This window comes from Capra hircus, chromosome 21, assembly GCF_001704415.2.
Source record: "Capra hircus breed San Clemente chromosome 21, ASM170441v1, whole genome shotgun sequence".
Classification (NCBI taxonomy): Eukaryota; Metazoa; Chordata; class Mammalia; order Artiodactyla; family Bovidae; genus Capra; species Capra hircus.
Window position 1 is genome coordinate 38,226,820 of NC_030828.1, and position 13,380 is coordinate 38,240,199.

Consider the following 13,380-nt stretch of genomic DNA (forward strand, 5'->3'; position numbering starts at 1 on the left):
GAGTAGACAAAGATGAGCTCAACCTTTGTCTAACATGTATTTCAAAGGAGAAAACAAATAATAGATAGAAAAATTTAATATTTAAAAAGCAGAGAGTTTTCATATTTGGGATTTATGAAGCATCTTGAACAGAATGCATACAATAAATCCATGATTAGATGATCACCCTAAAACTCTAAAATAGAAACCAAAAAAGGAATATTTTATGGGAACTGAAGCTAAAACATTGCATTTTTCAAAGTAAAATTACACTCCCCTCACACACAAAAAAAATCTCAGCCACAAAAGCAGAAGCCAGAAGATAATGGGATAATAACAGCAAAGTAATGAAAGAAAATGATTGTTGACCTAAATTCTGAGTTCAGATGAACAATAATTCAATGTAGAGAGCAAATGAAAGACATATTTAGACAACAAAATGGAGAGATAATTTGCCACTAACAGAACCTCTCTAGAGTACCTACTAATGGATAAACTCCACTAAGAAGGAATCTCAACTCAGAAGGAACAAATAAGATAAAAAAAAATTTTTTTTGAACAAGTAGATCAGTAAATATGTGAGTTGATCCAACTAAAAATCAGTTGTATAAAATGATAATAATGTCTTGAACAGTTTTGAAAGCAAATTGAAAATAAAATATTGCAAAACAATAACAGATAAGATTATGATGATGGTATGAGAGGAGTTTGGAATTAAAAATTCTAACATGTTTATATTATTTGGGAGACAAGATTATCAACTTATTTTCAGTCAAGTTTGAGTTAAAATTATAAACAAATGGTGGCAAGTATATTCACAGTTGCTAATGCAGACAAGATATAAATGCAGTTTTAGGATTAAAAACTAATAGTAATAAATGACATAAATTACTAGGAAGATTTAACAAGCTGTCTATATATATTATACAGCATATTCTATGACACAGAGTTCACAAAAATAAAATCCAAGTGAATGAAAACCTAAAGTTTTAGATTTATTAAAGAAATTAAGCCCTATAGACTGATATCTCAGGAGAGTAAAAGATCTCAGTAGGACACAAGGAGCAAAAAAAATTGATATTAGTTTGATAAATTTGATTTTAATCAATCCAAAACTTTATTGCAACAACAGAAATTATAAATGACTCATTAACAAAAATGGCAGATTTAAGAGAACATATATATATATATATACTGTATATACTGGGGCTTCCCTGGTGGCTCAGACGGTAAAGCATCTGCCTGCAATGCAGAGACCCAGGTTCGATTCCTGGGTTGGGAAGATCCCTGGAGAAGGAAATGGCAATCCACTCCAGCACGCTTGCCTGGAAAATCCCATGGACAGAGGAGCCTGATAGGCTACAGTCCATGGGGTCACAAAGAGTCAGACACGACTGAGCGACTTCACTTATATATATACTAGACAAATGATTAACATTTCCCTTAATAACATGTATTAAGTATCAATACAATCCAGTTGAAAAGGGGTAAGCAGTGAAATCGGAAAAATAATGGAAAAAGAGGTCTCAGCACACATCCACTCTCAGAAATCCAATTTAACAACCACCCAGAGCTGAAAATAATGGTAAACAGTAAATCCTTGTTTAGCTATTTCATATATGATAATGTACAAATTCAATATCTTATAATAAACTATAATAGAAAAAACAATATAGATATATACATATAATCTCTAGCTTGGTTGTCCTGTGAAAGTCTTTTCCTCCTGAAATCAGTTCATAAAGACTTCAAGAGGTGACTACTTCAAATGCACATAGCAATGCAAAGCTACAGAAAAAAATAATGAAGCATAGCTTCATCAAAACAGTAAAATAAGCTTCAGTAACTAGACCCAAAGAAATGGAGATCTACAAATTAACTAACAAAGAGTTAAAAGAATGGTCTTTAAGAAGTTCAGTGTGCTACAAGAGAATAGACAGGCAAGTAATGAAATCAAGAAAACCATACTAAAACAAAATGAGAATTTCAGAAAAGATATAGAAACAATAAAACAGAACCAGAATTTCTGGAACTGAAAAACACAATGACTGAGTTGAAAAATTCAAGAGAGGTTTAAATGTAGACTTGATCAATCAGAAGAAAGTATCATTCAACTTGAAGATAGGTCATTAGAAATAACCCAATCAGAGTAAAAAGAAAAATAATTTTAAAAAGTGAGAAAGCCTACAGAACATATGGCACATCATAAACAAACTATGCTTCATATGAATCCCAGAAGGAGAAGAGAAAGAGAAAGGGGTTATATATATTATTATATATAAATATATAATAATAATATATTACATAAATATATAACAAACAAGGACCTACTGAGAACTTTGCTATACACCTGAAACTAATACAGCATTCTTAATCAACTATTTGTCAATATAAAATTAAAAAATTCTAAAAATAGCTGAAAACTTCTCAAATCTAGAGAGCAAAATAGGCATTCACATTCATGAAATGCAAAACATTCCAAGAATCTTTGAATTGAATCTAAAGAACTCTACACTGAGATGCATAACAATCAAAAGTCAAAGAAAAAAATTTGAAATGAACAAGAAAAAAGAGACATCAGATATGAGGAAACCCTTAGAAGGCTATTAGTGAGTATCTCAGCAGAAACCTTGTAAGTCAGGACAGAATAAGAGGATATATTCAAAACGCTGGAAGAAATAAGAGCAGTCAATCAAAAATACTATTTTCAGTAAAAATTATTCTTTAAAAATGAAAGAGAAATACACTTTTCCAGAGAAACAAAAACTTAGGGAGTTGATAACCATGAGACCTGCTTTACAAGAATTAAAAAAAAAAAAAGTTCTTCAAGTGGAAAGGAAATAATCCTGAAAGCAACAAAAATAAGATATGAAAGTATAAATTTCACAGTTAAAGGCAAATATACACACAAATATACAATAAAGTAAAATTGTAAATGTGGTTCCTAAGGCACTTTTAATTTTAGTGTAAGACTTATGGTAACTATAACTACACAAACTGGAATATAATATAATAATTGTATAAAATAAAGATGCAAATTATTATATTATTAACAAAATGCTGTAAGAAGGAAGAAGTAAAATTGTATAGTTTAGTTTATAATTAAAGTTGCTATTATCATCTTAAAAAAAACTGTTATAACTATAAAATCTTTTATATACGCCTCCGGACAACTATAGACTAAATACTCAAAGAATATGCTCATGCAATAGAAAACTAAAAAGAAATCAAAGCATATCAATAAAAAAAAAACACCAAATCAAAAATGAAAAAAGAAAAACGAACTACAGAACTCACAAAAAATAATTAACAAAATATCAGTAATAAGTTCTTACCTATCAATAATTTTAAATGTAAATGTATTGAATTTCATAATCAAAAACACAGAGTTGCTAAGTAGAACAATGAGTTCCATCTTGAGAAGGAAATGGCAACCCACTGCGAAATCTCATGGACAGAGGAACCTGGCAGGCTACAGTCCATAGGGTCATAAAGAGTCAGACACAACTCAGCATCTAAAAGACAATGACAAGCTCCAGCTACATGTTGTCTACAAGATAATTTAGATTTAAGGACAGCTATGTAAATGAAAATCAAAAGAGAGAAGTGGCTATACTCATGTCAGACCAAATAGAAGATAAGTATCACAGATGGCAACCCACTACAGTATTCTTGCCTGGGAAATCCCATGGACAGAACCTGGTGAGCTACAGTCCATGGGGTCGCAAGAGTCAGTCATGACGGCATGATTAAACCAGCATCAAAGTTTCTAAGTATGCAGATCTGAAAGAAGTACACAACTACACAATAAGCATGGGAGATTTTAATACTAAATTTTCAACAGTGAATGGAACATCCACATAGAAAATTAATGACGGAACAAACTACTTGTCCAACACTATAGACCTACTGGACCCAACAGACGTATATAATACATTCCACACCAGAGTCACAGAATGCACATTCTTTTAAAGCACAGAAAGAAAATTATACAGGACAGATTATATATTATGTCACAAAAGAAGTATTAATAAATTTAATAAAGTTGAAATATCTCAATTATCATTTCATTCAATAATGGAATTAAATCATTAATACAAATCAATAATATAAGGAAAATTAGGAAATTCAGATTTATGTGGAAATCAACAAACATTCTATTGGTCAAACATTGGCTTAAAGAAGACATCTTTAAAAAGAAAAATTTTAAATATCACAAGACAAAAATGAAAACATAACGTACCAGGATTTATTGGGTGTAGCAAAAGCAGCACTGAGGGCTCCTTATAGGAATAAATGGATTATTAAAATAGAACTCCCTCAAATAAAAGTTTAACTTTAGACCTTGAAAAAAAACAAAAAGAACTAAGGACTTTTTGCAGAACAGAGGAAATGATAAATACTAGAGCAGAAATAGATTGGAGAATAAAAAAATAACAAAACTAGAAGTTGTTTTCTGAAACTATCTGCAGTATTGATGAAACCTTAGACTAAGAAAAAGGGAAGAATAAAATTATAAATTAAATAGGAGACATTAAATAAAGAAAAAGATCATAGGAACTTATAAACAATTATACACCAACAATTGGACAACATAGAAAAAATAGATAAATCTCAAAAACCAAAATCAATCAAGACAGCATCAGGAAAAAATAAAAAAGTCTGAACATACTAATTACTAGTAAGGTGATTTAATCACCTTAATCAGTACATAAAAACCTTCCAAAAAAGAAAATCCTAGAATAAGATAGCTTTGCAGGTAAATTTCATCAAGCATTTAAAGATGAATTAATGCCAATACTTCTCAAACTCTTGAGAAAACACTGAAGGAAGGGAAGACTGCCAAACTCACTTTATAAGACTAGTATTACCCTAATACTAAAGCCAGATACGGACACTATAAGAAAATTAGAGGCAAATATTTCTAATAAACATAAACACAAAAATTCTCAACAAAATATTAGCAAACTGTATTCAACTGCACATTAAAAGGTTCAAACACCATGAATAAGTCTCTGGGATGTATCCCTGGGCTATAAGGTGATCCAACATATAAAACTGAGCAATGTAAAACACTACATTAACAGAATAGAAGTAAAAATTATATGATCATATCAATAGATACAGAAAAAGCAAATGAAAAAAGTTAAATATCCATGTGATTAAAAACACTTAACAAACTAGGAATAGAAATTACCTCAACCTAGTAAAGGCCATACACAGTATGCCCACAGGTATACTCACCAGTGAAAATCTGCAAGCTTTTCCTCTATGATCAGGAACAAGACAAGGATGTCTCTTGTTGTTTTTATTTATATAGTACTGGAAGTCCTAGCCGGAGAAATTAAGCAAGAAAAAGATGTAAATGCATCCAAATTTAAAGGAAGAATTCAAATTATCTGTTTGCAGATAACATAATATTCATCAGTTCAGTTCAGTCGCTCAGTTGTGTCCGACTCTTTGCGACCCCATGAATCAGCCCACCAGGCCTCCCTGTCCATCACCATCTCCTGGAATTCACTCAGACTCACGTCCATCGAGTCAGTGATGCCATCCAGTCATCTCACCCTCTGTAGTCCCCTTCTCCTCCTGCCCTCAATCCCTCCCAGCATCAGAGTCTTTTCCAATGAGTCAGCTCTTTGCATGAGGTGGCCAAAGTACCGGAGTTTCAGCTTTAGCATCAGTCCTTGTTACATGCATAAAATGTCTAAAGATTATACCAAAAAAGCCTATTAAAACTAACAAACTCAGTAAAGTTGTAGTATACAAATAAACATACAAAACATCAGTTGTATTTTGATGTACTAACTAAAAGAACTCTAAAAAGAAAATTAAAATAATCTCAGTTACAACAGGATCATAAATAGAACAGTTAAGAATAAACAACCAAGGTGGTAAAAGACATATCTGAAAAGTACAGAACATTCATCAAAGAAATTTTACAACAAATAAATTAAAGGACATTTTGCATTCACCACTGAATATTATTAAAATGCCCACACCACCCATAGAACTCTGCAGATTCAACACAATCTTGATAAAAATTCCAATGGTTATTTTTCTCAGAAATAAGAAGAACAATAAACTAAAATTTGTATGAAGAAAGAAAGAATCCTAAATAGCCAAAACGATCTTGAGAAAGAACAAAGCTGGAGGCACCATAATCCCTGATTTCAAAACATATTACAAAGCCACAGTAATCAATATAGAATGATTATGGCATTAAAAATAGACATACAGACTAATGAAAGAAAATCGGGAACTTATAACCAAATCTTCAGGCTTCCCAGGTGGCGCTCATGGTAAAGAACCCGCCTGCCAATGTGGAAGACATAAGAGACCTGAGTTTGATCCCTGGGTCAAGAAGATCCCCTAGAGCAGGAAATGGCAACCCACTCCAGTATTCTTGCCTAGAGAATATGATGGGCAGAGGAGTCTGGCAGGCTCCACGGGGTCGCAAAGTTGGACATGACTGAAGGGACTTAGCACACACAACTAAAATTTCACCTATATGGTAAAATGAATTTTGACAGTGGTGCCAAGACTACATACATATGGTGAAATAACAATCTCTTCAAAAAAGTGTTGGGTAAAATGGATATCGACTTGCAAAATAATTAATTTGGACCCTTATGACACACACAAAAATAAACTCAAATAAAGTAAGCCTTAAATGTAAGACCTGAAACAGTGAAACTCCATGAAGAAAACACAGGGAAAAAGCTTCCTTAGATTGACTTTGGCAATGATTTCTTGGATATAATGCCAAAAGCATCAGCAACAGAAATTTAAAAATGGGATTACATCAACTAAAAAGCATTTGTATGGCAAAGGATATAATCAACAAAATGAAAAGGCAAGCTAAGAAATTGAAGAAAGTATTTGCAAACCATATATGTGATAAAGGGTTAATATCCAAAATATATAAGGAACTCCTAAAACTCAATAGAAAAAAAAAAAAAAAAATAAAAGCTCATTTTAAAAAATGGGCAAAGGATTTGAATAGACCTTTCTCCAAAGAAGACACACAAAAGGCCAATTGTGCATCTATGCGTGCTTAGTCATGTCTGACTTCACAATCCATGGAATGGGTTCCCATTTCCTATTCTTGGGGATCTTCTCAACCCAGGGATCGAATTATGTCTTCTGCATCGGCAGGAGGATTCTTTACCAATGGACCACCTTCAAAAAGCCAACAGGTATTTGAAAAGATGCCAAATATCATTAATCATCAGGGAAATGCAAATCAAAAGAAAAGGAGACAGTGGTTTTAGGATGACTATTATCAAAAACCAAAAGATGATGTACATTCCCAAGGATGTGGACAAAAGGGAACATAAAAGTGGGAAGGCAAATTGGTACAGCCACTATGGGAAACAGTATGGAAGTTCCTCAAAAAAAACAGTACTATCATATGATCCAGAAAATAGTACTATCATATGATCCCTCCTTTAGGTATATATCCAAAAGAATTGAAACCAAGATCTTGAATGGACATCTGAATTTCCATATTCATGAAATCATTATTCACAATAGCCAATACAAGGCTGCATCCTAAATGTCTATAGAGGGATGAACGAATAAAGAAAATGGAATGGAATGTTAGCCTTTAAAAGGGGAAAATCCAGTTATTTGTGACAACAATGTTCTACTCTTTGATCATTTCCAGTTTCCTAAACAAATTCCAGTTTTAAATTATTATCTAAATGCATTGGTTTGCATAAAAATCCAGACATAAACGTACTATGGATTAACCTAGGTATACAATAATAACTTTAATTTTCCTTGTAATTTGCCTTATGTTATTAAGAATTGTATTGGATGTTTCTGGTCATAGTAGTATACTTATCTGACAATTTTTTAGGGAATTGCAATAACTAGCCCTAGTAACCTTGCAAAACAACTAATTTGGAGGCCACCAACTTAAAAATACAGTTTGCCTGTGTTCCTGCAAGGCATTGCATTGAAATAGCCAACACTAGAATTCATCTACCACATGTTTTGGCTACATTCACAGTTTCCCAAAAATACCCTGTTTATCCTCATAAGCTTGGCATTTCAATCAAAGTTGGGAATTTTATTGTACACTTCTTCTAACAGATAGTGCATATAAATACTAAATAAAACTAGCCAAATTCTTATCTCTGGTGAATTTCTCTGTTGATACTTAAGCTGCTCCTGCCAGAAGTGTCTATTTATCCTTTCTATTTGATTGCTCTTTGTAAGATATCCCTCTAGCTTCTGACAGCTATATTTATTTAAATAGCTTTTGCTGTGGATATTTATCAAAAGATTTCTTGAACATCTGTATCAATCACATGCAATAGTTATGTCTTTATGTGCAAATTTACATCAAATTAAAATAATAGTCCATTATAATCATCTGCATATGCTTCACTGGTATATCCTCTATAAAGGCAGAATATTTACCAACTAAGCTTAGCCCAGAATCTTACAAGAAGCAAGCATTTAAAACATGAGTGCTTATTTACGTATTCCATTGTCATTTTGGGATTGTATTTTTGACAATTCCAGAAATATGGGTGAAAATGAAGTTAACTACTTAAATTCTACATTCTTCAAGGCTTATAAAAATGCAAGACTGGCAAAATGTCAGGTTACCAGATTTAAAAACAAAAATAAATCCAGATAAATTTTATTAAAAAAATAAATTTTCACATAAATATGTACCAAATATTTTATGGAACATATTTATATTAAAAACAAAAACATGGTGTTTATCTGAAACTAGATCTCACTTTGCATCCTGAATTTTATCTAACAGCCCTACAAGTGGATATTCTGTAGCCCAGTATGTTTCTTCCTATTTTAAAGAATTTATTATCAACAAAAAGATTTTCTTTAAAACTTTAAGAAAAGTATTATACAACCCAGGTAAACTGCTTTTATTTAGTTTACTAAGCAGCTCTAGAGCAGCCTGTCCATAAACTTATAAACTAATACTGTGACCCTCTTTGTTTAAAAAGCTATTTTGAAATGCAATTTTTCTTTATCATATTTCTCTTTTAAAAAATGAGGCAAAATTTTAGTTTGGCTTGCTGCTGCTGCTGCTAAGTCCTTTCAGTCATGTCCGACTCTATGCGACCCCAGAGACAGCAGCCCACCAGGCTCCCCCATCCCTGGGATTCTCCAGGCAAGAACACTGGAGTGGGTTTTATTTCCCTGAGTATAGATTTTTTTCCCTCTTTATTATCCAGTTTTTTACATAATCGTAATTTAAAGGCACTTTAAAAATATTATTTGATTTTTGTGTCTAATTTAAAATATACCTGTTATTTTTATCAGTAAGTGCTTCTTTTCCTTTGCTTCCCTACTTCCAGGCAAATATAGTAAGTATATGACTTTTTTCTCATTTTAGTTTCACTGAGTTTTTACCTAACAAAAAGGAATAAGAGCTTCTGGTAATAGAAGAATGTTAATAGAATCACAGAATACTGACAAATCAATACTCACTTTCAGTGTTTTAAAAGTTAATATTTTCCTGTAATTAAAAAAAAGGCATTCTAACGTGAGTTTAGGACAAAATTTTAGGCCCTACTCACCAGAAATAGTCTTTGATTGATCTTACCTTGCTAAAAGTAAGATAACTTCAGAGTTCCTGTTCTTGAATTTTAAATAATCTCCCTTTCCATTTGTCATTAATGTTATATATATATATACACACACACACACACACACACATATATATATATATTTTTTTTTTTGATAGTCTATTTTTTTAGAGACGTTTTAGGTTTACAGAAAAACTGACTGGAAATACAAAGTTCACATATACTTTAACCTCCTTACCCCTGCAAACACACAGGATTCCATTAGTAACATCTTGGATTATTAGTGTGGTATATTTGTTATAATTGATGAACCAGTATTAATGCACTATGATTAACGAAAGCCTGTAATTTATACCAGGTTTCACTCTTTGTGTTGAACATTCTACAAGGTTCTGACAAATACAGAATGACATGCATCCAGCATTACAATGTCATACAAAATAGTTTCACTGCACTAAACATCCCCTGCGCTTCATCTATTCATTCTTCTCCCTGTCTCCCTGAACCTCTGGCAGCCATGATCTTTCTCGGTCACTGTAGCTTTGCCTTTTCCAAAATGTTATGTAAGTTGGAATCATATAGCATGTATAGTCTTTTCAGACTGGTTTCTTTGACTTGGTAGTATGCATTTAAGGTTCCTCCAGATCTTTTCATGACTAGATAGCTTATTTCTTTTTATTGTTAAACATCATTCCAGTGTAAGGATGTACCAACACTTCTTTATTCATTCCCCTCTTGAGAGATATTTTGATGGCTTCCTAATTTGGCAGTTATGAATAAAGCTACTTTAAACATTTCTGTGTAGGTTTTTGTGTGGATAAATATAAGCTTTTTATGAATGATTTCTTCTTTCCATCTTTTACCAGAATGTTAAATTCAGTTACAATTACTGTTACATGAAGGTCAATGTATAATTATCTTCTGTATTAACCTTATTTGCCTCTCAGGACAAAGTCTAATTCAGGTGACATAGAACCTGGATCTCTTGTTTGGCTTTTCTATCAGTCTTGTAATGTGATACAGTAGTTCTACACTGCTGTTTTCATGGCAGAATAAAAAGGGTTGATATCTTTATTTGGGAGGAGAGAGTAGTGGAAGAAATGGTTTGTGAGTAGCATTACTTTAGATGAGCTATGTGAGCTCTTAATACCCTCTCTATACCATGCCTAACTAGATTGGTAAATCATACCAAGCTGAAAGCTATATATCTATGATCAAGTATCTTTCAAATATCTCATTCATAAACAGAGATTTATTCATTGAGGCTGCATTATTTTATATTCCTATGTGTTATATAAAGTAGAACATCAAGAAAATTAAGTCAAAATCAGACAACTGTTCAAATACTAGAATATGCAAATGTTAGAATTATTCCTAATAAAGAGCTTCGAATATGAGATAATCTCCATTTTCATATTAAGATAATTATATACTGCATTTGTGGCTTTTGCAAACATAGCTGTAATTACCCCTGGCATTGTATTGCTTACTGTCTTTTTCCCCACTTATTAAAGCTATTTATTTACCACAAATGCTTTGTATGCAAACATTAGTCTGCTGTTAACAAAAGTGAAGCCCAAATTTGTAATTAGCTCCAGCTGTACATGCTGCTTCCTTTATTCAAAAGACTTCTATCATTGTGAAGCTGGTTGGTTCATTTTATTCTTTGTGGGAACCAATCTTGGATATGTGATAAAGACCTCCTCTCTGTATGCTGAGTTTAAATCCACTATTATCTGTTTTTAGTTGGGGTGGGGAACACAGTTTACCCCACTAGCTGAATTGAAGGCAGGAGAAGAAAAAGGTCTTGAGGAAAGTTGCGCCTATTGCACAGCTATGAGTGATTATATCAGTTGATAATTTAAGCACCACTTTAAAGTTATATGTTCAAGTTACATATAATTTAATGCCAATTAACCAAAATCAAGCACATCACTTACATCATAGAATCAATATATGACCTGATGCTTTTCATTGATGGTTAAGCCTATTCAATTTGTAGCCCATGGATAGAATCTTATGTAAAATAGCCTGCGTTCTGTGACCAGGGGAAAGTTATTTAACCTCTCTCTTCTTTAGTTTCTTCATTGTAAGATGAAGATAATAACATATACTTCATTGGGACCTAGTGAAGATTAAGTGAATTAATATTCAGCAAACATTTAGAGCACCACCTCACACATAAAAAATGATATTAGTGTTAGCTACTGAATATTATTCAAAGATCTGGTACACTGTGGTGGTGGTTTAGTTACTAAGTCATGTCTGACTCTTGTGACCCCATGGACCGTAGCCCATGAGGAACTTCTATCCATGGGATTTTCCAGACAAGAATACAGGAGTGAGTTGCCATTTCCTTCTCCAGAAAATTCCCCCACGTCCTCCCCCACCCCCAACCCCCAGGGATCAAAACGGGATCTCTTGCATTGCAGGCAGTCTCCTACATTGCAGGCAGATTCTTACTGACTTAGCCACCAGGGAAAGAGGTAAAAATTTACCCTACCAATTGTTGATGTAATTGATTAAAGTCTAAAGAAATAAAGTTATCTCTCTGAAGTTCACTAAACTAATGGGTTATAAAACAGAAAGGTCAGGCAACACAGCAAAGTATTTCCTCAGAATCTTTTTTTATATGTGGCTGAAACCCCTAGTAAGGGAAAATTTCCTACTGTTATTTGTTATGATTTTAGTATTTGGAGTACAATGTAAAAAGTAAGAGTATATTTGACTATTCAATGGCCTACTTCCAAAACAAAGTTGTTTAGAGATTAACTGACACTGTAACCTTTGTAATTACCACTCTAGATAGGCCCAGAAGACAAAATTACTAAACCTGTTGAAGTTGGTTATTCACCAACAATGATTGCAATTTTCCTGAGATGACTCTGATATTTGACGAATGAAATATCAAAGAAAGGAGTCTAATAGAAATAAAATGGAAAAATGGCATTTTTAAAAAAACTTCATTCCAGAAGATTTACATATAAAGATCAATAGTTAGAACTTCAATTTATCAATGAAGTGTGTTCAGATAAAAAGATGCGTTTCAGTAAGTAATGCTTTCATTAAAAATAGGATTTTCTTAATCTAAATCTAAAACTCACAAATATATAAATCTCAAAAAAAAATATCCTGTGACTTTCAGGCAGAATCTGGAAGATAATACATCAATCAAGGCAAATAATATGAAGATGCTATTTCCTTGTTTTCTTTGAGATGGATTCCTAATCTAAAATAAATGCTAAGACTGAAATAAAAATCTAAAAAGATGTCAATTTTATTAACAAGTTTTAAAACTAAACCCAGTATTAATCAATTAAAAATATTGGTAGATAATAGGGAAGTCAAGTACTTAAAAACTGAGTAACTTAGAAAAGATCATATTTTGCCTGTGTTAGTTTCAAAGCTGTGTGTTTGTAGATGTATGTTTAGAAGGGTAATGACAAGGAGGAGTGAAAAATATGGATAACATTAGAGGCAAAGTGGGTCTTTGATTCCAGGCTAGAGCAATTAATCATTTCCCACAGTACAAAGTCCCACACAACAGTGAAACTTACGGGGTTCTTTACTTTGCTGTATAAAAAATGTGCTTACAAAGCACCAACTCCAAGCAGCAATCATGAATTATTAATACTAGTGAAATACAAATGTAAGTTGTGTCAGGCATCTATAATTTGGATTTGGGGCAGGTAGCAAAGTTTTATTTATTTATTTATTTATTTATTGGTGCATTGGGTCTTATTTGCATATGTGGCCTTCTTTCTAGTTGCGGTTTCTGGGTTCAGTAGCTGCCCTCCAGCGTGTAGGATCTCAGTTCCCTGAGTGCCCC

At 32.6% G+C, this 13,380-nt stretch overlaps 1 non-coding gene across 1 annotated transcript; it reads left to right on the top strand.

Moving 5' to 3' along the window:
- On the top strand, positions 1,191-1,261 carry TRNAC-GCA. Its single transcript has one exon. It is a non-coding gene; the product is annotated as a tRNA-Cys (tRNA).